Genomic DNA, 26,175 nt, shown 5'->3' with positions numbered 1-26,175 from the left:
GCACTTCAGCCATATGTCAGCGCCATATTTGTTTATTTCGTGAAAGCAGTCGGACGATGACGTCACAAGGACGATCGGAAAATTCCGATCAGTCGGGACCGCTTCACCCTATGTTACCTAATGCCGACCTCTCGAGACCGGTATGCTTCGATCAACCTCGTTCCCAGGGCCGTCCGCGGGGTTAGCCACGACGAACAGCCCTGGTACAGGCTGATCTATCGAGCATTGCCATTGTAAGATTGCCAAAATTTTAGACAAAATTCTATTAGTATTTCTGATTGGCCACACCATTTTGCGCTAGTACCCAGATTCTTCTTTACACGCGCGAACTTAAAGTTTATAAACAAACATGGCTGGGTTAGCTTCGCCTTGTTCTAGAGATTTGGATAAAAATAGCAGTGTTTATACGTCTTCCTGTATCAGAATGGTGTATAAAAATAGCAAGGATCATTTTAAGAGCTTTGCAAAAAATTTTAAGTGTAGGAGCGATCGAATTTGTCCTACGCGCCATCGTATTTTTCGATCCTGCGCGACTGTGTGGAAATGTTCCGCTCTAATAATAGCAGATTTATTAGGGTTGAAGGAAAATGTTTTCTGTTAAAAGAAGAAGGGGTTTTGCTCTGTCGGTGGACGGCGAAAGTTTCGACGGCTCTGTCAATCGAGGAGGTAAGAGAATACAAATCATTATGTATGCATGCTCACTCTTAAAACTGTTTGTAGTGTTTTGTCTTTTGAAGAGGAAGCAATTTTCGTGAAGTAACCTTTAATCAAGATAATATTTAAAATTGCAAGCTAATACGGGCAATAGCAGGCCAGTGTTGTTATGTGAATTCATGTGGTCGGTAACATAATATGCACAATAAAGATATCGTTCCAAACTGGTACACCGCGGTCCCAAACGATTCTTTAATCATAGGGATTTAGAAAATATTTAAGATTTCATCGTTTTCTGGTCAAATTGAGTGATTTTTTTGTTGATGTTTAGGTTCTGTTTGAGGGAGATGCACATTGAAGATGTTTGAATACAGGAGAAAAATTTCAAGCCAAGTTAGCTTTGTGTCATTTTGATTTTTCTGTACTTGTAGCTCATTAATTCAATAAATTGGATTGAAAAGCTCATTCTGTAATTGGTAGGTGGATAGCTATTCTTGTACACATTAAGTTGTTTATTTTGGTTTTGTATGAACTCAAACTAGGTGCTCAGCTCCATGCAATTGATATTAATTTACTAGTAAGAGAGTCAAGATGTCTTTCTTACTCTTAACTTAATCCAAGAATGCATTATAATTTTTCCATTCGTTTTGGAAGGAATAGGAAAAGCATTAACCTCTCATAACTTCCTGTCAACCACATTAGTTCTTTTGTTTTGAGAGTGCAACCTGCATTTTTTTCAGGGAAACCAAAGCAGTAATTTGCTGGCTCTTATTCAATACTGCAAAGTCAACACAACAATCACCTGTGCTTCTTATAATTTATATATGAAAACTACAGTGAAACCTCTCCTTACGGACACCTCTTTAATACGGACACCTCTCTATTACGGACAGTTCAATTGGTCCCTGAGAGACCGAAATCCATATAAAGCCTTCCTCTCTAAAACGAACACCTCTATAAGGCGGACACTTATCCCTGCCCCCTTGGTGTCCATAATAAAGAGGTTTGACTGTAGTAATAATCAAAACTGGATTAGGGAGTGTGTTTGATGACCTCAATCCTAGGTTCTCTCTCCTTTGCCAAGTTGGTGATGATTTCATCTGCCCCTGCAAAATTTTGAAGGGGGGTGGGTGCCAGATATGTGTCCCAAGTGCCTTTCATTCACGGCAATCAACATTGGTTGCCCCATACAATCTTAACTCCAATCTGTATTAGGAATGAGTTATTTCTATGTTGAATGCAATAAACGTCGAAAGTCTAATTATCCAATAAAAAAAATGTTTCCCTAGTCCCTAGTCATCTAAACCTGGTTTTAAATTAAAATTAGTGAAATTGATTGAAATAAAATCAAGTAACACTGGAGTATGAATCCTCAACTGTCCCTGTCCAAATCTTTACCAAAAAAAATCCATCAGGCAGTTATCCCCAACAGTTTTTTTACACTTTGCTATATGAGAGAGTTCACTTGGAGTAAAGTTAAAATCAAGTAACACTGGAGTAATGAATCCTCAACTGTCCCTGTCAAAATCTTTACCAAAAAAAATCCATCAGGCAGTTATCCCCAACAGTTTTTTTACACTTTGCTATATGAGAGAGTTAACTTGGAGTAAAGTTGAAAATAACACTGACAACAATTAAGGAATAATGAAATAATTTATAAAAAAAAATATTTTGTGCTGTGTTAAGTACTGATGATACAACTGAGAAATCAGAGAATTATCTCTGGAGTGTAAATTTCTGTGTTGGAAGGGTTCCTTCCACCACAAAAATTTACACTGTAGATTTTATTCTCTAATTTCTCAATTAAGGTAGGGGCCTTGCTTCAACCCATTAACCTTTTGTCCTTACGAGTAAAAACCCAGTTGAAGAAGTCAGTAGTGCTAATCACTACACTGCTGCAGCCTCACCACTCCAGCTTACGGATAGCACTTCATCTGCAAAGTCCTAATGCATTCATTTTTACACAACAAAATACCTACCATGTATCATTTATAAGCATTCTGTAAAATATTCCTTACAGTACATTTCATCATCTTGTTTTTCCCATAAAAAAATATAAGGTACAAGAGTGCTTAAGAGAGAGTTGAGTGTGCATATAAAAGTCCTCTTCTGAGTTCACAAAATGATGAAAAACTAATACTTTGAAATAAATATTGCAACTTAAAAGCATTTTATCACTTACATAACTAAAGAATATTTTACACGAACCCTGGACAGAGTGGAAAAGGAAATGTTAAGTAATGTTTTTACGCGGGATGCCCTGAGGGCATACCATGTCAAAAAATGGGCTCTGTATATCTTTTTTTTTTTTCATGGTTGCTTTAAATCTGCACATTAATAATTTATTCATTAAACTCTCCCCTCTCCTAGTAGGGATGTATTGTTCCGATTGTCTTCAACAAAAGTGGGCCAATGAAAATCCATTATTGGCGCGTATATCACAAGGGAGGGGACCCCCTAATCCCTACCTGTGTGACGTCAAATCATCATTTGATTTATTCATTAAACCTGAATTAAATTCTGCTCTTCCCAAGAGGGGATGTTTTTGTGGCTATTGTAGCGGCCAGATTGTTTAATTGTTTTAAACTCACTATGCCATTTCCAAAAAGAACATTAACCCTTTTAAAGCGGTAAATCAAAAGAACAACTTCTAAGAAGCACTCGACAGTTAAAACGGTGATAATTGGACAGTTGCTGGCGAAGACATCATGTTTTGTTTGGCAGTTGCAGAACCACGAGGACAAGAGGTCATTAATAAGCTAAAACACATGTCACACCACTTTGTCGAATTGATGCTTAAACGCTTCTGGAAATCCACTTCACAAAAAGATTAAAGGTTCTGATTGTCAATTTTACTAAAAGTTTTCTTTTAGGAAAGCTTTCTGCCTGTTTTCTTTGTTTGTTTGGGGTTTTTTTGGTGAAACGAGAACAATTTGTAATCTTACACTTTTATTGAAATTACATAACCAGAATAGAACGTGAGTCAGTCTACGTTTTAGTATTAACACAAGGGAATACGGAAACAACATTAACATCACACTATCTTTGTGACTCAAACTATTCCATTAACTAGGATAGTGTTATAAATCTGCGCATACAATGGGAATAAATGAGGCCACATTTTGCATTCCGGGAAAATGCCATTAGGGGCATCTTGTTCCTAATATTACTGAAAAAGTTACACCAGACTATGTGATTAGGTTTAGAAAACTGTAGCACTGGTAACTGACGTCACAAAACCCATGCATGAAAAATAAATGGTTATTGTTGGATAATCAAAAGTAAGTAAAAGAAAACAATTGACTTGGTGTATAACATTTTGTATAATAATGATACATAAATTACTACAGTGGAATACCAATTTTTTTAACCTCCTAGGGAAACTGAATTTTGTTCAAAAAATAGGAGGTAAAAATCTGACTGAAGCAAATCCAAGGGAATTAGCAGTTATTGGTTCAAGGAAATGGAAGTGTTGAAAAATTGAGGGTTCAAATAACTGAGATTGCACTGTAAATATAAATAACTGTAGTGTACATATCTCATTACTCATTACTAAGTTTCGAATTTTTCTGTTAATTAAAAGAGATGGCTGATAAGAAGTTTGACCTTTTATCTGTAATCAGTTATCAACAGAAGCTAGGGCCTGGTTGCATTAAACATGGCCTGAATATCAGCCAGTTCTTCTCCAGATGATTGGTGAGCGATGGGAAACAGATATACAGGGAATGCCCCTTGTTCAGCCTATTTTTGTAGCCTCTTTATCAACTGAATAGTTATAAGAATGATTGAGTGACAGTGCTCTGTTGCTTATAAACACAGCTGGGCCCAGGCATCCAGTAGAAAGTTTCACACAAGAATACATATTACAAGTTTATGAACTGCCCCAGCAAGAACTTCCATTAATAAACAAAGTGATTCTCGAGCTATACTGTATTTTCATCCCATCAAACTGTCTAATGGACAAACAACGATAATAACCGAGTCGCTTTGCACATCACTACGTCCGCCCGTCTGATAAATTAAAGCTAATGAGGTCGGGAATTAACTGGAATATTAAAGATTTACCGTAACCAGTGGGCAAAACTTCAATCACATCTTGTCCTATAAATGCACTACTTCTAAGGCGCGAACTTGGGCTACCTTAAAAACAACAGAAACATCGCATTCAACAGCACTGAACAGCAAAATTCAGAGCTTGAAGGAAGGAAGTGACCGCCATTTTTTTAAACTTGGACGTTGACCCCATGCTCTCTGCGCCAGGTTGAAAGCGAGGTAATCTGCACGATTTGAGCAGATTTTATCAGCCTGTACCAGGGCTGTTCGTCGTGGCTAACCGCGCGGACGGCCCTGGGGACGAGGTTGTGCTTCGATGGAACCGCCGCCATCTTAGTTTGTAAAAGCGAGCGCGATCTGGGGAGAGTGTCTAAACTACCGAGGGGAGCGGGAGTGGGTGTTAGTATAGTTGGGGATGGGAAGCGAAAAAATAGCAAACTCCACTCCCCTCCCCTCGGTAGTTTAGACAGTCTCCCCAGATTACAAACCAAGATGGCGGCAGCTCCATCGAAGCATACCCGGTCTCGAGAATCCCACGGAAAAATAGGGGGACTGTGAACAGTCTAATGTAAAGAAAACGTGAGACAAACACCGTGTTTACCCTCTTGGGAAAACCGTCTGAAAACATTTTGGAAAACAAAGTGCTCACAGGAGTTTTTCGAGCGCTGCAAAATTAACAGTAAATCTCATGATTACCATGTGTTAACCGCAAACAGATACAGCTAGAAAACCTACGATAAACGCCGCGTTCACTCAGGCGGGAAAATGTAAAGAAGGATATTTAAATCTTAGTGTGTAAAACGAGCGCTTTGGCAGTCCCGCAGTCCCAGAGTTGATGAATATTTAAATGAAGTGAGTAAAACGAGTGCTTTGGCAGTCCTGCAGTCCCAGAATTGATGAATATTTAAATGAAGTGAGTAAAACGAGTGCTCCCGCAGTCCCAGAGTCGATTGGTACTTAGCGCTTAACCTCTTGGGAAACTCCTGAAAACACTTTGGAAAACAAAGTGTTAACGGGAGTTTTTCCAGGGCAGCAAACTTCACGGTTAATATCATGTCTTCCTTATATTAACCGTGAATATAAATGTAAAGAAAACGACAGACAACCACCGCGTTTACCCTCTTGGGAAAACATCTGAAAACATTTTGAAAAACAAACTGTTCACGGGAGTTTTTCGAGTGCAGCAAAATTGCTGGCGAATGTCATGTCTTCCTTGTGTTAACCGTGAATATAAATGTAAAGAAAACGCGAGACAAACACTGCGTTTACTCTCTTGGGAAAACATCTGAAAACATTTTGGAAAACAAAGTGTTCGCAGGAGTTTTTTCAGCCCAGCAAAATTGCTGGCGAATGTCATGTCTTCCTTGTGTTTACCGTGAATATAAATGTAAAGAAAACGTAGGACAAACACCACGTTTACCCTCTTGGGAAAACCGTCTGAAAACATTTTGGAAAACAAAGTGTTCACAGGAGTTTTTCGAGCGCAGCAAAATTAACAGTAAATACCACGTTTACCTTGTGTTAACCGCAAACAGATACAGCAAGAAAACCTACGATAAACGCCGCGTTCACCCAGGCGGGAAAATATAAAGAAAACGGTTCTGAATACAAGGCGTTGACTGGCGGTTTTCCGCCACGATGGAAAACATATGATAAACTTTACATTTTGCCAGCGTTCACAAAAGAAAAACTTCTCATTCACAGAACATTTTCCAACATCGGAAAACTGAAGGCAAATACTAAATTTTCCTAGAATTCTCCGTTTGGTAAAATCACTGGTAAATGAGGGTTTTCTTGCCGTGGCTTAGTGATGTAATAGGACATTACACTTTCCAAAGTCCGCAAAGATCCGACGTTAAATAGCAGGATCTCGTAGAGTTCGTGAATCTTCTTCACATCCCTCTCTTTGATCGTAGGCAGCTCGAGTATGCTCCGAACGTAAGTTCCCACAACTTCACTGGTTTTGCCGTAGCGTCGCGCGAGTAAATCTTTAGCTTTTTGATAACCTTCGGGCGTGAACGCAAGTCCGTCAATCAGATTTCGGACCTTCAAAACCAGCAATTCTTTTAAATACGAAAACTTTGTTACTCTGGAGCAGATGATTTGTCAATCTGTGTCTCAAACTGACCCCCAAAACGCATCCAAACTTGAGGTTACCCATCGAATTTAGTAATTACAAGCTTTGGCAATTTAACAACATCGCTAGTCGCTCCCGCGGTTTCCGTCGGCTTCTTTTGTGCTTGTTGCACATGAGTTTCTTCTGCTCAAAGGCCATCTCTTCAGCGTGCGCACGCTCCGGTTTCTCGTTGTTGCTCGATCCTTTCGTTCTCTAGCGCAATGGCTTGTTTGTGCTCAAAGACGGCGGCTTCATGTTTTGATTTCCGATCGATAAGCTTTATTTTGCTTGCTAATTGTCGCATGCATTTATCCGCCTCGTCAACCGATTCTTCCAATTCTTCCGTCCATTCTTGAACTGCTTGTTCGTCTTCGCCTTCAGCAAACTTCTTCTCCCCTAACGAATCCTTCAGGGTCGTAGCTGCGGTCACCACACTCTCAAGAGAAGCTCTTTGCCTCTCCAACGCCGACACGCGGCGCCGTTCGATCATCTTTTTGGAGGATTTCGTCTGTCTTCTTGACTCTTAAATCTAACGTTTTGATTTTTGCGTTTATCTCTGCTTTTTCCTTTTCCATACTCGTTCAGGTCCCGTCGGAGGTGCCAGTTTGTCGAAAACGCACCAAAAAACACGTTTCCTAGTTAATCAGCTCCTTTATTCGAATAATCACTCCACTTAAACTCCAGACATAACTACAGTATCCACTACACTAGACTGCGTGCAGGATTTTTTCTAACTAACAAGATTCGTGATAGTTATAGGAGTACAAAACTATATATGACTAACCAAACAATCTGCAAACAAATAAATTAAAGGGAGAGTTTCACGGTTCGGCGCATGTGCCAGCGATAACGTAAGCGCTGTCAAGCCAACTGTTTTTGGACCAATTAGAAGTGAGTACACAACACCAGCGGGATATGGCGGGCAAGTCTTATAACTTGCTGGCATGAAAATAAAACTGACCGGCCAGTGTTTCGGTCACGTTTCAGAAAGAAACAAAAAGGCTGTCCATGAAAAACACATGGGGATTTTTATAGCGCCGCTTCGTGCATGTCCCATGACATTCAAGAAATGCCAGAACTTATAAACTTATGCGAACGTATACGGTTTTATTCTAGTACAATGTCGATACCCCGCGGCATCGACCTTTTTTTACTACGCGCGGTTCGAAAAGCCGAGAAGCTCCCTCAAACTTACGTACTTAAATCCAGTATTTCATCAGCATTCAGTGATAAACTTACTATAGTGTGTTCGTTCGATAGCCTAATTTTATTAGACCAGCAAGAAGGAGAAGAACGAGAAATCCGCAAGCTTCAAGAAGCGATGCGACCGTTTAGTAACAACAACACTGAGCGTCCTTCCGAGATGCTGGAATGCATTTGAGAAAACTCTGCCATGGTGGCAAATCAAAACTGCGTTTGCCATTCGCAATGACCATAATTTTATATATAAATGAATACCTTACAGTAGATTTTGTAGTTTGCCGCAAATCTTTTGGGTTGTTTTTGTACTGCCCGCTATTCGAGCTCGCTAATAGACGACTACAACTAACTCGCACATTTGATCACATATTTATTCGCTTCGCGTCTCAGTGTTGTACAATTTTTTCCATCCAAAGCAAAACACTGATGTTTGATGCTGTTTGTCTATCGAATTCTCCGTTTTTGACAGTTGACTTCCATATGAACAAACAGTACGATTGAAATCTAGAAAATCCTCGCGAGTTCATCCAAAGCCAGTTGGTGACCTTTGCCATTTCCAGCGAAAGCAGATGTGGCGCGAAATCGTTGTCTATTTTAAACAGACTTATACCTTTACCAATTTTCCACGTTTGGTGGACGTATCTTGTTAACCACACAGGATTTCTACTGTTTCTACATCCACTCCACTCTGTCCGCTTTAACTTCTGTGCTTCCAGAGAGTCCACAGAACGTCCCGTCGCCAGTCGGCCGCGACGTCTCCCTTGACGATCCATCGACAAAAATGTCGTTTTCGGATGCTAAAACACTTTTGACCTTACAAAAATCGAACTTGTATTTACAACAGGAAACAAAGATTATAAAAAGCGAAGAACAAAGAGCGGATGATCCAAATTCGGGCGCGATTTCAACAGATTGTTCCACTTCAAGCTTGCATCGAATTTAGTGTCGACCCGTACAATTTATTTTGAGCCGGTCTGCTCGCGCATGCGCTTGACCGTGAACATCGGCCTTTAAACGAACACAAGGCTAACATAAAAAAGTCAGCGAGGCACTAACACATGGCTTTCGAGTCACATCTTCTTATTACGATCAACTGCTTCGAGAAGCGCGCCACGGTAACTACGGTACAGCAATTACTGACCCGAAACATTGAGGTGAACACTATCATCCAAATAAATCCTTATAAGCGCTAACTGTATTACTGTAGATAACGATTTAAGACCGACGCCCGGCGAAGAAAGGGCAGAGCGTGGTAACAGGAAATGCCACGTGGAATTACATGACAAATGCCGACAACTTGACTTTAAACTGATCACGAGGTTGTCACATGTTTTACAATCGAGGTAAACGTCAATTAGGCTCTCTGGGTACTTAAAGATAAAGTAATAAAGATAAGACTCAGTCTGATGATGTGCATGGATCACGGAAAGCGAGTAAACTCACCTTGACTTTGAGAAGAGGAAATGTTGGAAGCCATCTCCGCACATGAGCTAACTCTAAATCTAAATGTCGTTATGTCGGCAAAGTCGTGGGACATCACGTCAACTCTTAGTCATAAATCAAACTTGCTGAATACTTGTTCTGCTCAACGTTAAGAAAAGTGTTACTTGTAAATTAATAATTCGAAATAAAGTATTAACGAAGCGGCTAAAAGTCCATTATAAATATTTGTGTCTCATAAGTAATTCAACTGAAATATCAATCCTTTGCAATGATAAATAAAGCGACGATTTTTTAAATGGCCCGCGACTACCTTTATTTTCCTCCCAAAGTAGTTTTAAAAAAGGTGTCAGTTTTCGTTAGCTTCGAATTTATCTAATTCTTGTGAGTGATCCACTTTCATCGAAGTTCTAATTGTTTTGAGGCTATTCAAGGCCGCAAAACGCCTAAGAGAACTATACGTAAGCTTTAAGAAATTTAAATCTTGTCGAAATTTGTGTAAAGGCCATAACATAAATTTAGCTATGAGGTCGAGTTGAGCCCGTATTTTAATCTTCTTCCCAACGTGGTACTGAGGAAGGAAGACCTTGGTCTGAGCACATAATGACTGGAAATCGACTCTTGTCAAAGACATTACTTCTCTCTAGTCAATGGTTGATCTGGCTGTGTTTTGCGGATAATGTGAAGTTCCAAAGTCGTTACTGCCATATTTGAAATATCTGAGTGCTAATTGAATTTGAGAGGGTGGAATTTCAGTTGAGCCGATGGTGTAATACATTATCCAAATTTTCCTAGGTGATTAATGCCTTTAAAAAATATCTATTTTATTTTGTGTCGAGGAAAATTGATTTTTGTTTTATTTTATATATTTATTCTATTTATTTTTAAGTAAATTCGTTTTGTTTTATTTCGAGGGAACGTAATATTAGAAGCCTTATGATTTCCTTTTAAACTTCCTTAACACTTTTTTTCTGTTATTGAAATATGTATTTTTTTGTTCTTTACTTTATTTTGTATTAAAATAAATAAACATGATAATAATTAAAAACAGATGTAAATCGAAATGAACCTTTGATGTTGCTCCTGAACTCGTCATTCTGCAAATTTGTGCTTTGTATTTGGGTAAGAATTATTATTATTATTTTCAGGATGATCACCTTTTCTTCGGTAAAATCTAACCGGCGCTTTAATTGCCGAAGATAGGCATAAATCTTTGGGGCTAAGGAGTTTGTTTGTAAATTTGCTTTATGTTGAAATGATAGAAAGACTGCCTCTTCAGTAATTTTAAACTCGTGTCCGACAAATTATCCGGCATCAAATTACAAGAAGTTTCTCTACCGACTATCGATTGTAATACTCCTTTTTCGGAAAGAAATATCTGAACTTACCTTGCTGTTCATCTAACTCTCTTCTAGTCCGAAATGATGGCTTTATTGATTTGGTTTATTGGTGAACAATGTCATACAATTAGCAATTTTGCTTTCTAGGAGACTGAGAGGTTCTTCAATAATGTTTTTAAAGGAATATCTTATCTATTTTTTTTGACGACTTAAACTGAATAAAAATAATGAAATAGAATCGTTTGCTTAAAAATGAGAGGATACGGCAAATAACACCACCTTGTGGAAGGACTGTCAAATGATGAACACCTTCTAAACAACGTTACACCATATTAAACTTTGCCAAAAAAAATATATAATTTCGTAAATCTAAATTTGCGCAACAATTTTCAATTCTTGATAGTTATCGCTGAATACACTTTTCATAGCAACTGCTTGGATTTTTCCTCGAATTCCTCTCAGAGGTGCTAAATCAGTTTGATTATGTAAAGAAGAAACCGAATTCAAAGTCTGAAAAACCTCAAAAACTAAACGAAAATACTCAAATTGCTTTTTCTCCTCATGTTAATTAAATATTAACACTCGCAGCCCTTTCATATTCTTCAATGAGGAGCCTTTTTTTGTAGCCTAGGAAAACAAAAAGAGGGTGTGCATTATATATTTGTGACGGTAGCGACACCATCTTTCCAAACGCAAACTTTGTTGTCTCTAGTTTCCAACAACTCGCAGACTCTCACTCGCCTGCATTTTTCGAGAAAAAAAAAAACGTTTCAATTTACATTGCTTAGAAATTATCGAAAATTCCAATAAATAAAGTTTTTAAAAGTATAAAACTACCGTTTTAAGATTAATGGAAATCGAAATATGAATTTTCAAAGTTTAAGATGTATGCAATCAAATTATGCGCGTGACAGCGAAATGTAAAAACACGACCGGATTTGCTAACTTTAACTTGGAAACAATTTAGTGAATAGAAATTTTTCTTGCGAATCGACATTCTAGATTTCTCTGAATAGTACACGTACACTTCCTTACCTTTATTTTCGTGCAAGAATCATGATTTTTCAAAATCCTAGCTCGAGATATGGTTTTTGTGTTTGTGTCAGATCGGAGAAAGAAGAAGTCTCTCTCTGTAGCAAGACAGCCACGGGTATTAAAACATGAAGGAACTTCTTCGCAATGTTTTAATACAGCTTTTAATTGGTAAATGTTATTGGTTAAATTTTATGTATGAGCCCATAATAGGATTTTGAGTAAGCCGGAGCCGTGCCACCAGTAGAACTGGCGGAGGAGGCAGAACCCGTACGAAAGTACGGAAGAGACAGATAAACGGAAGGAAGAATGAACACAATGCCGGAACCACATAGAACACTGAATGACTAACTTAATAACCAGACGAGATGCCCCGATGGCACAAGGCAAGGTGAACAGACACAACCGAATATCCGCACGAGCGCACGACCGAAGGAACATCGCCAATTGCCAATTTCACGGTTGTTTGCCGAATTGGGGGCCTCTGTTTGTTCTTGAAATACTTATTAATCATTAAAGGCTGTAAATTAAATAAATGAAAAATTGCAGAAAGAAGAAACTTACTTTTGACAGACTTAAGTGGGTTTAGCTTAGTTAACTTTTTTGTCAGTTTTTTGTCAGATTTTTGTGTCACATTAAAAAAAAAGAAGTTTTTCTCAGTAGTATGACATCCATACAGGTATTAAGACATGAAGGAACTTCTTAGCAATGCTTTAATAGAGCTTTTTTTTGGTTAAATTTTATTGTTTATAACAAGTTTATGCCCATGAATAGCAAGAAGAACTGGGGATACGGAGGAACAACCGAACAAACCAGAAACGCAAACGAACGAACAAACGGAATCACGAGCGAACTAACATCCGAGCGAGCGAGCGAATAGCCAAATGACCGAGTTAACGTCTAACCGTCCACCTGGCGCTCGCCGGTAAAAAATGAACGAACGAGAAACCGAGTGAACGAACCCGCGCATCTAGATGAACAGCTGAACGACCGAGTGGACAGCTCTCGTTTGCAGTTCTGTGCGTTTATAGGAATCGATTTTCTGATATTCTAGTGCTAACTTAAAACGCTTATCTTTTCGGAACGAGTGAGAAGCGACGAGCTTTCGTTCTTTTCTAATACTTAACGTTAAATAATGATTAAAATTCTTACGTACGTATTTTAGTGAGCTCACCAACAACGAAAACCACGAAGGAATATGTAAACGTCTTAGCGAGGGAGAAAATTATGAATAAATTCAGGGTGAATCTCTCTACCACACGTTTCAAACTGCGGCACCACAGCTGGCCCTACGTGCCTGAGCTGACATGTATCATTCTATGCAGTTTTAGCAAAATAAAAAAAAATAAAAAAAAATTATTCCACCTTGTACCTGAGCGTCCGTCGTCTACAGAAGAAGAGTTCTTATTTTTCATGACATGCAGCCGGTTTGAGTAAGTCTCCTCGTCGCACATAGTAGGTAAAACGACTTGGAGATGCAAAATGTTGAAACATGGAACTGCAGAACGGCAAATTTACAGCTAACCTTCGAAACTTTTACAGCTATAACTAAGCGTTTAACCTGGCTCCTTGATTTAAACAGTTAAGTTTGTTGATCTAATCGAGCTCGCGACATTACTTGAACACGACGTTTTATTCAAACAGAAACGTCACACTCTAGTACCCAGACTATCTCAAAACTAAGATTGATTGTTAGCACGCGCACTTTTCATTTAGTGAGAGAGCAAAAGAGGATCATAGCTAGCGAAGTAGTTTGGTTCTCCTTGCAAAGAATTATGCTGAAACCTAGTATTATTACAAAAGTTAAATTCAATGTGAAAATAAATTTAATGTTAGGCAAAAAAAAAAAATGCAAAGAAGTTAATGACACTGAAAGCCTTAATATAATGGTAATAATTCTCGGATATTTAACAACTAGAAACTGAGCAAAGGCTGACATAACTACGAAAGGCTTTCGGGCTATGATGCGTTTCCTAGATCCATCTCTAGCTCTATCATGTAGTAACACATTCATTGAGAAAGTGAAAGGCTACAAAGGGTAACTCGTGCAATGTTCTTCTGCAGTCATATCCAATATCTATATGGACAGGGGGCTGACAGAACAGACCCAAGAGAAAGAGTAGTATCTTAGGTCAGACATGGTCCGCCATATGCTAGGACATTGGTCCGGTCATATGGTATGCATAACATGTTTGTGTCAGATCGGAGAAAGAAGAAGTCTCTCTCTGTAGCAAGACAGCCACGGGTATTAAAACATAAAGGAACTTCTTCGCAATGTTTTAATACAGCTTTTAATTGGTAAATGTTATTGGTTAAATTTTATGTATGAGCCCATGATAGGATTTTGAGTGAGCCGGAGCCGTGCCACCAGTAGAACTGGCGGAGGAGGCAGAACCCGTACGAAAGTGCGGAAGAGACAGACAAACGGAAGCAAGAATGAACACAATGCCGGAACCACATAGAACACTGAATGACTAACTTAATAACCAGACGAGATGCCCCGATGGCACAAGGCAAGGTGAACAGACACAACCGAATATCCGCACGAGCGCACGACCGAAGGAACATCGCCAATTGCCAATTTCACGGTTGTTTGCCGAATTGGGGGCCTCTGTTTGTTCTTGAAATACTTATTAATCATTAAAGGCTGTAAATTAAATAAATGAAAAATTGCAGAAAGAAGAAACTTACTTTTGACAGACTTAAGTGCGCTTAGCTTAGTTAACTTTTTTGTCAGATTTTTGTGTCACATTAAAAAAAAAAGAAGTTTTTTCAGTAGCATGACATCCATAGGTATTAAGACATGAAGGAACTTCTTTGCAATGCTTTAAGGGTACTTCCTGGGTTCGATAGGGTGAAAAAGTGAAAAAACATTTTTTTCGACCAAATAGAATTTGGGGATTTTATCTAACATTAACTGAAAAAAAATTTGAAATATATTAAATAAAGCGCGAGATATTTAGGAAAACGTATTTCCATATAAAAGTAAATAAATAAAAAAGGTGTCATAATCTTCTTAGTGCGAGACGCCCCAGAGGAATTTTCGCGGCAAAACGCTTCATCCGGGAGCTCTTATTTCAGAAATAAGCATATTTTGTTTACATCTCGCCTGCAGAAAATTTCTCGCCAGCACTTCGAATTTTATATTCTTCGCGCTTCCCACATGGAAAAGTCATTAAAAAACGAAAAGGGCCTGTGGATAAAATCCCGGAAGAAGCCAGGGCCTAAGAAAAAGGGAAAGATAGGTTTCAGCGAAGATCGAAAACGTAATCTTGCAGAGATCAACAAAGGCTCTTGGTTCGACCAAGAAACTCTAGTCGACGTTGAAGGTTCTGTCGAAGGTGATCACGAAGAACTGGAGCAGCGGCCTTCAAATATATCCACTGTTATTGGATCAAGTACACAGAGGTCGATTGCCGTGCAAAAGTCCTGCAGGGTAACTTTGCAAGCGTCCTGTGAAAATATCAAATATCATATTGTGCATCCTCTGGGCCGATTTCTTTCTTCTGCAGCGAGATAAAACCAAATAACGTTTTACTGCGCGTTTGTAATGAAACATTGGCATAAAATCAGCAAGAATTAGACCGATGAAATAGAACTCACCAGAAGCGCATGAGCCCACGTGTAATACTGGAGATAGCGCGGTCTGCGTGGCCCTTTCTCTCGCTTTTTGCTCCGCTTCACGCTATCTTGAAGATTTCTTGCGAAGAAATCACCATCGTACCTAAATAACAGTAAAAATGTGATTTTCTTTCATTATACATTTCTTTTGATACGAAATGAATAATCGATTTTGCTTGAAGCGTAAATTACATTTATACACGCAATCAAAACGAACAACCTACCCAATAGATTTCATCTCTGATATCAGTGCACTCCTCAAACTCTCCGCAGACGCGCTTTCGGTTTCGTTAGCCTTGGTTTTTCCCCGTTTTCCTGGTTGATTTTTACGTTTTGCTTTCGCCACTTTCCCCATCTCGCTCGATCACTACAGCGGAGTCTAAAACGTGTCTGCAACGCGATACTTTTCCGCGAAATTCTGTGCTATTGTTGTTGACGCCATGGGGTCCTGTTGCTCGATTGGCTCGCCACGTAATGAGGTGTCATAATCTCCTGTGGAGGCTTGTTTTTCTTGCAAACCTTTATCGAGCGAAAACTCGCACTTGAATTTTGGCAGAGTATGTCGACTTTGAACGAATTAATAGGGTATGTAGTTTTGACGGATTGTCGTGAAATTTGGCCAGAAGATTCGAGGAATAATGACAAACAAACAGGTGTCAGGGAATTTTGATTTTCAAAACATTTTTCCCGTGGCGACTGTTTACGCAACACGCCTCAAATATTTTTTGCTACTCAAACTTTAGACATGGATATCTAAATAACCAATCAGAATTTCGAAAAAGCCTGACACCTTTTTGTTGATTGATGCCTTGTGAATAATACTGTGCAGCGATTTCGTTCTTCGCGCGGCGTTCGATAACCGATTAATTCAATGGAACGACCATCGGTCGATTCGAGGTTCTACTGGCTCCTGGCACTTAAAAAAGGAAAAGATCGCTAAATTATATTTTTCATAGGAAACTACATTTATTAAGCTTTATAATGATATATAGTTTGTTAGAGGTTTATTAAGAATTGCGCGCGTACGAATTTTTTTCCAAAGGACACCCGCGAACTGAAGAAGAACTGGGCATACGGAGGAACAACCGAACAAACCAGAAACGCAAACGAACGAACAAACGGAATCACGAGCGAACTAACATCCGAGCGAGCGAGCGAATAGCCAAATGACCGAGTTAACAATCTAACCGTCCACCTAGCGCTCGCGGGTGAAAACGAACGAACGAGAAACCGAGTGAACGAACCAGCGCATCTAGATGAACAGCTGAACGACCGAGTGGACAGCTCTCGTTTGCAGTTCTGTGCGTTTATAGGAGTCGATTTTCTGATATTCTAGTGCTAACTTAAAACGCTTATCTTTTCGGAACGAGTGAGAAGCGACGAGCTTTCGTTCTTATTTAATACTTAACGTTAAATAATGATTAAAATTCTTACGTACGTATTTTAGTGAGCTCACCAAAAAAATAATTAAGAAACAGCATAGAGTGACAGAAGCAAAATAAAGCTCCGTCTGCTCAGAAGGTCTGTCAATCTCGTCAGGGGCACAGTGAACAGACCCGGTAGAGAGTTCTAAAAACGCCAAACAACGAAAACCACGAAGGAATATGTAAACGTCTTAGCGAGGGAGAAAATTATGAATAAATTCAGGGTGAATCTCTCTACCACACGCTTCAAACTGCGGCACCACAGCTGGCCCTACGTGCCAGAGCTGACATGTATCATTCTATGCAGTTTTTGCAAAATAAAAAAATAAATAAATTATTCCACCTTGTACCTGAGCGTCCGTCGTCTACAGAAGAAGAGTTCTTATTTTTCATGACATGCAGCCGGTTTGAGTAAGTCTCCTCGTCGCACATAGTAGGTAAAACGACTTGGAGATGCAAATTGTTGAAACATGGAACTGAAGAACGTGTTTGTGTCAGATCGGAGAAAGAAGAAGTCTCTCTCTGTAGCAAGACAGCCACGGGTATTAAAACATGAAGGAACTTCTTCGCAATGTTTTAATACAGCTTTTAATTGGTAAATGTTATTGGTTAAATTTTATGTATGAGCCCATGATAGGATTTTGAGTAAGCCGGAGCCGTGCCACCAGTAGAACTGGGGGAGGAGGCAGAACCCGTACGAAAGTGCGGAAGAGACAGACAAACGGAAGCAAGAATGAACACAATGCCGGAACCACATAGAACACTGAATGACTAACTTAATAACCAGACTGGCACAAGGCAAGGTGATCAGACACAACCGAATATCCGCACGAGCGCACGACCGAATGAACATCGCCAATTGCCAATTTCACGGTTGTTTGCCGAATTGGGGGCCTCTGTTTGTTCTTGAAATACTTATTAATCATTAAAGGCTGTAAATTAAATAAATGAAAAATTGCAGAAAGAAGAAACTTACTTTTGACAGACTTAAGTGCGCTTAGCTTAGTTAACTTTTTTGTCAGATTTTTGTGTCACATTAAAAAAAAAAGAAGTTTTTCTCAGTAGCATGACATCCATGGGTATTAAGACATGAAGGAACTTCTTTGCAATGCTTTAATAGAGCTTTTTTTTTGGTTAAATTTTATTGTTTATAACAAGTTTATGCCCATGAATAGCAAGAAGAACTGGGCATACGGAGGAACAACCGAACAAACCAGAAACGGAAGGGAACGAACAAACGGAATCACGAGGGAACTAACATCCGAGCGAGCGAGCGAATAGCCAAATGACCGAGTTAACGATCTAACCGTCCACCTAGCGCTCGCACGTAAAAAATGAACGAACGAGAAACCGAGTGAACGAACCCGAGCATCTAGATGAACAGCTGAACGACCGAGTGGACAGCTCTCGTTTGCAGTTCTGTGCGTTTATAGGAATCGATTTTCTGATATTCTAGTGCTAACTTAAAACGCTTATCTTTTCGGAACGAGTGAGAAGCGACGAGCTTTCGTTCTTATTTAATACTTAACGTTAAATAATGATTAAAATTCTTACGTACGTATTTTAGTGAGCTCACCAACAACGAAAACCACGAAGGAATATGTAAACGTCTTAGCGAGGGAGAAAATTATGAATAAATTCAGGGTGAATCTCTCTACCACACGTTTCAAACTGCGGCACCACAGCTGGCCCTACGTGCCTGAGCTGACATGTATCATTCTATGCAGTTTTAGCAAAATAAAAAAAAATAAAAAAAAAATTATTCCACCTTGTACCTGAACGTCCGTCGTCTACAGAAGAAGAGTTCTTATTTTTCATGACATGCAGCCGGTTTGAGTAAGTCTCCTCGTCGCACATAGTAGGTAAAACGACTTGGAGATGCAAATTGTTGAAACATGGAACTGCAGAACGGCAAATTTACAGCTAACCTTCGAAACTTTTACAGCTATAACTGAGCGTTTATCCTGGCTCCTTGATTTAAACAGTTAAGTTTGTTGATCTAATCGAGCTCGCGACATTACTTGAACACGACGTTTTATTCAAACAGAAACGTCACACTCTAGTACCCAGACTATCTCAAAACTAAGATTGATTGTTAGCACGCGCACTTTTCATTTAGTGAGAGAGCAAAAGAGGATCATAGCTAGCGAAGTAGTTTGGTTCTCCTTGCAAAGAATTATGCTGAAACCTAGTATTATTACAAAAGTTAAATTCAATGTAAAAATAAATTTAATGTTAGGCAAAAAAAAAAAATGCAAAGAAGTTAATGACACTGAAAGCCTTAATATAATGGTAATAATTCTCGGATATTTAACAACTAGAAACTGAGCAAAGGCTGACATAACTACGAAAGGCTTTCGGGCCATGATGCGTTTCCTAGATCCATCTCTAGCTCTATCATGTAGTAACACATTCATTGAGAAAGTGAAAGGCTACAAGGGGTAACTCGGGCAATGTTCTTCTACAGTCATATCCAATATCTATATGGACAGGGGGCTGACAGAGCAGACCCAAGAGAAAGGGTAGTATCTTAGGTCAGACATGGTCCGCCATATGCTAGGACATTGGTCCGGTCATATGGTATGCATAACATGTTTGTGTCAGATCGGAGAAAGAAGAAGTCTCTCTCTGTAGCAAGACAGCCACGGGTATTAAAACATGAAGGAACTTCTTCGCAATGTTCTCTCTCTGTAGCAAGACAGCCACGGGTATTAAAACATGAAGGAACTTCTTCGCAATGTTTTGTGGGATTATCTTTTATGAATAATTTGATCAAAATCATCCCTGCACGTGCAGGTCATTGTACTGCTAATTACAACCTATTGTTTTCTCCAAGCATGACTGATTTTGATGAATTTATTCATAAAAATCCCACGTAAACTTTCGGTCTTGTCTTTTAGCTTCATGCTTTGAACCGACAACGTTAGTTGAAATGACTGTATACATGTTACACATGTTACTGAAATAGGTGAATTAGATTAAAGTTTAGAATGTGGCAAGCTATATTGAAGGAGCTGAACCATAAGTGGCGTTGTCAAATCCATTGCTTGGTCTCTTGAAACTTTCCAATTTCATGGCCTCTGGGGAAGTAAGTGATTTCTCTGCGGTTTTAGTTTTCCTTCTCACGCTGAAAATAAATAAAAGAGAGAGAGGGAGGTGGCATGAAAGATGATCCATAAAATTTGTCTCCCAAAAAAATATGGAACAGAACAGTCACTTTAAAACAGAAAAAGGATGCGCGTAGAAAGCACGCACGATGATATATTGGGGAACTGATCGCCACTTGATGGCCTTGTCAGGGAATTTGTGGCTTACAGCTTGAAGAACATCCAAGGCCATCAAATTCAGCGTTGTCTTAGAAAAACCTTACTTGAAATTTTTAAATTCCTCAAAAATACAGACAGTTACATTTTTGGGAGCCGTACGCGTACTTTTCTTATTTGACAACTAGTTTGATAATATATTTGTTACTTATTTCTGAGCAACTTCACTGAGTACAGCCAATACCGTTCGCTTAGTGACAGTTAACCAAAAACCAAAATTAGTTGCACGTGGTGAATGATGGAAACTGTCCAAGCTTTCTTTAAAGTGTCAAGTTGGCCAACAAGAGCCAATTTTTAATCACTACCCACAAATCCTTTGCGTATCATCGTTCATGGCTTATGCTTTTTAGGTGTCAACGTTTTTGCAATCGAGTGTATACCATCATTTCCGTTCCATTGCGCGTATGCAACATATCAACTATCGAATTCTAAGAGTTTTCTGTAGCGCAGTGGTATAACATCCAAACTAGTAATCGGAAGATCTTAGGTTCGCCTCCTGTTGGTGTCACCACTGCCTGAATTATAAATCATTTACCAACAATTTAATCGTTTAAGAACAAAACTCACAAAAACTAAGACAAAATAAAACTACCCAGAAGCAGTATCAAGTCAAGGAGCTTCTCAATTAGCTTACTTCTAGATGGTTATATTATTAAAAACCCAAACGTTAGAATAACCTGGTAAAGAATTATTTACAGTTACATATGCTGGAGGTTCTTCTCAGAGCGGAGCTTTATTTGCAATAGAATGGTCACACCTAAAGATTTAATATTTAAAACAGCATCATGTCGGTCAAGGTTTGAAGTGCATCGAAAAGGCAGGTATCTTACCACCAAATTAGGAGCAAGGCTAGTATGACCGTGGCCACTCCAGCACCAACACCAACCACAATCCATTTCCAGTTGTCGTCGCTGACTTTTTCGCTTGGGGTAGACGCCATGCTTGTTGTTAGTGTTGGAGAGAAAGGTTTGAACAGAGCTTCCACGCGTGATATGGTGGCACCAATGGCGGTTTCAAGCTCTGACTTGTGCGTTACAATTATGTCAACCAGCGTGCTACGAGGCAGTACCGAGATATTGCCGATGAAAAGTCCTAGAGGCTGCTGCACGTAAAACGCAGTCTTAAAAGCCCCTGAGGAATTGGTAGGGTAACCAGACAAAAGGTGAACTTGGTCAGCGGTGTAGAGGTCGAATAGAACGGCACGTCTAGTCATAAGCAAATAAATAGAACTCGTTCAAAACAACGTTTCTGTACACGGTATTCGGCTTTACCAATAATATATTACTTAACATTCATAGACACTTGTATGTACTTGTCGCACTTTTTCATTCAATTAATTATTATCTTTACCCTACCAAACAAATTAAATGTAACCTTTAAGGGGTACCCCTTTAATTTAGCTCGTCATAGTTATTTCGGGTGCCCCACTACCAACTTTCTTGTTCAAATCAAAATTAATTAATTGCCTAATTCCTTTATAAACCGCTGTATGTTCGTGATATCAAATATCGACTTTCCCATGCTCAATCAAGACGACATAGCATTACCACATGTTATTATATCAGTTTCAGTTAGTACACGCGTTGTGATTGGTCAATTTTTTCGGGACCAATTTCACCCTACGGCCTGCTAAATTTAAACGTTTTCCTTTCCCGCGCGTCCGATTATTCTCATATTCTCATATAAACATTTTACTAACCTCGTTTTTCCGGTCCGCGCTCTTCGCGTTTGGGCCATAAATAAACTCGATCCGTAACTTACATTACGGACCTCGAACTCGGTTATAATTAGAAAGAGGTGTATATTTAACAATAAACTAATGATCATAAATTTCCCAAGACCTTAAGTTAAGAATTAATGAATCAGTGCTAAATAATTACGTAATTTTTCTTAACAAAACCTTTTGTTTCTCAAAATTAAGACATATTAAATTATCCAGAGAAGGCTTCAAGAATGTGGCCCTGGGTGAAAACCCACGAACATCTCAATCCTTTCGACTGGTTTTGAGGAGAAGCGATGAAAATACATTGTAATTTTTATGGTTTTTGAATGATGTATATATAGAAACGATTTATACTTACCTTTTTCTCTTTGCCTCGTTTAACGCACATTTTGTCCTGTTCTGATTACAGTTAGTTGAAGAAACAGACGCTAGCTTGCCTTTAAAGCTCTTATCAGTCTTAAAATCCCATGTAAACTGTTAAAGAAGATTACAAAATTCAATTCACTAATTTTGTATACGACCTCAGTGGTACCCAGGCTATGCTATGGGATCTTTCCACTCTTTCATTTGAGGAGTAAAAGGATTTTGCAATTTACTGTTTTCGAACTCATGGAACGCTGGAGCGAAACATGCGGGTCCTTGAGGTTTGGGGGGCAACTAACAGTTTGTAAGGGTTAATTGAGCGCTATTTTTGTCTACGTACCTGAATTGCGGCCGTAAAATCTCTACAGCCTGTTCCTTTTCCGTCGATGATGGCGTGCGAGGAGTGGGAAGTACTGGGATCGGAACTGTCTCATTCTTCTCCAGACCTAAAGACGCGATATGGATACTAGATCTCTCACAGTATCCATAAGGCATATGAAGTCAGCCTTCCACCCCCGGGGGGTATTGTATTCCCTGTTTAAGTAATGTGGCTATGTTCGGCTATGTTCGTCCACCTTTGAAAAAAAAAAATCGCACTCTTACACTTCTACTCGCACTGCAATGATCCCTCAAGTTATCGCAAATGACTGATCCCCAGAGTGAAAGAATAGGGAAAAACGATAAGTGACAAAAAGGACCGAAAACGCGAATTGCTTATAACATAGCATAACATAAAATAAAAACTTTATTTATCCACGGTGGTAATTACAGCTAAAAAACTTATGGGGCCGTGCTAAAAAGTTAAAGATAAAAATACAAAACTAAAAAAATTTCAAAATTTCCCTACCCTCGCTCTAAAACTTGATCTATATCTCAAATAAATACAAAATCTAATCACAAGTATACAAAATCTGTGTCCATATGTCGTGTGATGGAAGGTGACTCGGCTGAAAGGTTTAATTCTCTAAGATCTGATGATTACCAAGCTTTCTTCGTGAAGGCCTTGATTCCTGTGCCATCTGCAAGCGCTGAGAGGAGATTCCAGATGACAGCACTTCGGTACGCGATAGAGTTTTTCATATAGTAGCTATTAGAAAAAGGAATGGTTAAATTATTCGCATTTCTTAGATTATGTGTGGTTGAGCGACTCTTTGTTATGAATTCCATACATGGTGGTGCGAACTGAGAATTTATCTTCAATATAAGGGTGACTAGTCTAACTTTATATATATCAGAGAGCTTGGACAAGTGGGCTAGCTGGCGAACATTAGTTGAGGGTCTGTCAGGTAGGGTAGAGTCAAACAGATTTTAGAAGACAAACGCCAGTCGTCTTCAAACGCTGTATTGTCCCGAGAGAGCTTGAAAAACAGTTTTTCGTCCTTGTGAAGAGTAATAAAAAGTTCGACCGTTTAGTGCATGAATTGACACCATGTCCAATCAGACTCAATTCTAGCCAAACCGTATTTGCGTGACAGCGCATAATTATTTATTATGTTAATCTTCAATGAACTATTTCTGACAGTTTCATTTTGAACTCGAAAATGGTGCAATGACGACTCCGAAATGTCGTTCAATTTTAACATTGATTTTTACTTGATTTAATATGAGTTACTATATAACTATTGACTAACAAAGGAAGTAGCAGGAGTCCCTGTTTTCCTAAATACCCCATCGTATTGTTGTGTTATACGGTGGGTGATTGCTTTTGTTTGAAGTTTATATGTTTTTTTGAAGCCAGTGGGTGAAAATGGTCATTGGAATAGTCTATTATTGATGTTGGCAAGCCCTGAAACAAATTTATATCACGAGATGGTTATCTTTTATTACTATTTGTTATTTGCACACGGTTAAAAAAATTCGTCAGGTCGGTACAATATAAAACTACACTGAAGAAAAAAACTGTTCACATCTAAATGTATAAATAAAAAAAAATGCTAATCCTAAACAATAATACTAAAATCTAACAATAAGTAACCAGAGGTTAAGACACCGGATATAGTTCTTTATTTTAACACTAATTATTACAAAACACGACAATGTGTTATTACCAATTTTATATATGACAGTGCGAGTAACAAATTTCGATGTGTTATTACAATTTGTGATATGTATGTTATTGGTTATTACAAAATGCCACAAGCGTTTTTACAACTCATTACCATTCCCAAAAAGTAAAATTAAATACACTTCAGGAAAGAAGCCGCTCTATGTTGATACTCACCACAGCCTGAACGGTTTTATTTTTCTTGCCATAATCATGGAACTTTTTCTTACTCGAAAACTTGAGCTAATAAAATAACAATAATAATTATATTAATAACAAGATTCTGAAGAAGTTCGATAATAACTCGGGATAATCAATGATCGGAAATGTCGTGGCCGACTGATCAAGACGCTGGACTTGGAATCAGCAATCTCGGGTTTAAGTCCTGCTCTGGCCACTAGCTGGAGTTCGGTAGTTATTGTTACTTGTATTAATGTCACTACTACTAAAACTGTTATTCATGACATTTTAAGCATGCAAAGTAGTATCGGATCTACCACTACCAGTTTTGTTAAATAAAACCGATAGACCACTAGAACGGACAATCGGGGTTTGAGAGCCGCATCCACGCCGACGACCGTGTTGTTGACTTCTCATTGTTCGAATCCATAGTTTTTTAGTTCCCTCTCTAAATCTTTTGTACCAGAAAAAGCAGATAATTGGATTAATAAAGGTAGATGTTTTAGCAAACATTGCCGTTATAGAATATACCAGGCGGACATGTTTTCTTGGTGGCTAAGCGTTGTACGGAACGCAACAAAAGCGTACGGTAACCACGTGATAAGAACTGCGGTCACCATAATCGCACCGTGAGTAATTGCTTTTTTCTTCACCGTTACCTTGTCAATTGTAATCCGCGAATCTTTGCCCCAGGTAATTTTGGCCATTTTGCTCATTTTCCGAAGATTGAGGGCGATTGCTGTATAGCATGCAAAAATAAAACAAAATGGAGCGAAACAGAAAAAACAAAAGTCAACATGACAAAGATTGCATCAAAAGTATCCGAGGATTGCCATTGGATGGAACAAACTGCCCCACTGCCCTCAGTGACGTACGATGACCAACCAAGGATTGGAGAAAAACACCACACAGCTACAAAGCTCCAGACAAACACAATTATTTTCAACATCCTGCGCGTGCTAAAATGTCTCTCCATTGGTTGATAAATCGTCATACAACGTTCCAGTGCGATAAGAGCATGATGTAAAATGGACGACAAGCCGACGACAGTGTGGCTGAAAGCGTACCAATTACATCCTGCGGTACCGAATATCCATCGACGAGACACATTGGCTGCAATTCCCAAAGGCATCGTGGCTAAAGCCAACAGGACATCAGCAATAGCCAAGCTAAGTATCGGTAGACTAGCTGGTATGAGAAGTGCGCGCACTTTGTAAAAGGTTAATATCACTGCTGTATTTAGAAGGACTGTTCCTGCTGCTAACAAACCGTACAAAACTGCGATGGTGTTATAAATATCTTGATCCATAGAAGTCTTGATTTGTTGCTCAAGCATGCAAACTGTTTGGTAAATTTGAGAACAATGTTGTCAAATACCCACCGTTGTCAGTTCTCCTGGCTTTCTGAATTTTAGGTGCCCAGTCTTTTAGATTGATCAAAACCGCTTCCTCCGTTATTCCCTCAAATTCCGCTTGGTGTGGGTGTTGTGTTCGGGCAACAGAAACGTACGTGATGAGAATTTTCTTAACTCCGTATCAAGAAAAGCTGATCAAATTCAAAGACAATGCTCTTTGTTTGGCGTCGCAAATACGGCCTTAAAAGGAGATTTTGAAACGCCAAACAAAGGCTTATTAATTCAGGAGGGAAATTCAAACTCGCTGT

At 39.0% G+C, this 26,175-nt stretch overlaps 1 protein-coding gene, 1 long non-coding RNA gene and 1 pseudogene across 3 annotated transcripts in view; all 3 read right to left on the bottom strand.

Annotated features, from left to right (window-relative positions):
- LOC146476058 (microfibril-associated glycoprotein 4-like) overlaps positions 1–13,529 on the bottom strand; it is a 207,812-nt gene extending 194,283 nt beyond the window's left edge. The window contains exon 1 of the mRNA XM_085115025.1: positions 13,208–13,529. The gene's annotated coding sequence lies outside the window, so the exon portion shown is untranslated. The remainder of the gene's footprint in view (positions 1–13,207) is intronic.
- A 1,139-nt stretch (positions 13,530–14,668) lies between these two features.
- LOC146476057 (uncharacterized) lies at positions 14,669–15,840 on the bottom strand. The gene is made up of 3 exons (XR_014865713.1): positions 15,681–15,840; positions 15,439–15,559; positions 14,669–15,341 (listed from the first exon to the last, which is right to left on the bottom strand). It is a non-coding gene; the product is annotated as an uncharacterized LOC146476057 (long non-coding RNA).
- Positions 15,841–19,624: 3,784 nt separating this feature from the next.
- LOC146476056 (visual pigment-like receptor peropsin) lies at positions 19,625–25,822 on the bottom strand (annotated as a pseudogene). Its single transcript, XR_014865728.1, has 5 exons — positions 24,877–25,822; positions 24,511–24,576; positions 22,285–22,400; positions 21,034–21,408; positions 19,625–20,007 (listed from the first exon to the last, which is right to left on the bottom strand). The product of XR_014865728.1 is annotated as a visual pigment-like receptor peropsin (transcript).
- Between the last annotated feature and the right edge of the window lie 353 nt (positions 25,823–26,175).

Source organism: Pavona decussata, unplaced genomic scaffold (genome assembly GCF_977016875.1).
Source record: "Pavona decussata unplaced genomic scaffold, jaPavDecu1.1 SCAFFOLD_81, whole genome shotgun sequence".
Taxonomy (NCBI): domain Eukaryota; kingdom Metazoa; phylum Cnidaria; class Anthozoa; order Scleractinia; family Agariciidae; genus Pavona; species Pavona decussata.
This window is presented reverse-complemented; position numbering and strand designations above follow the sequence as displayed.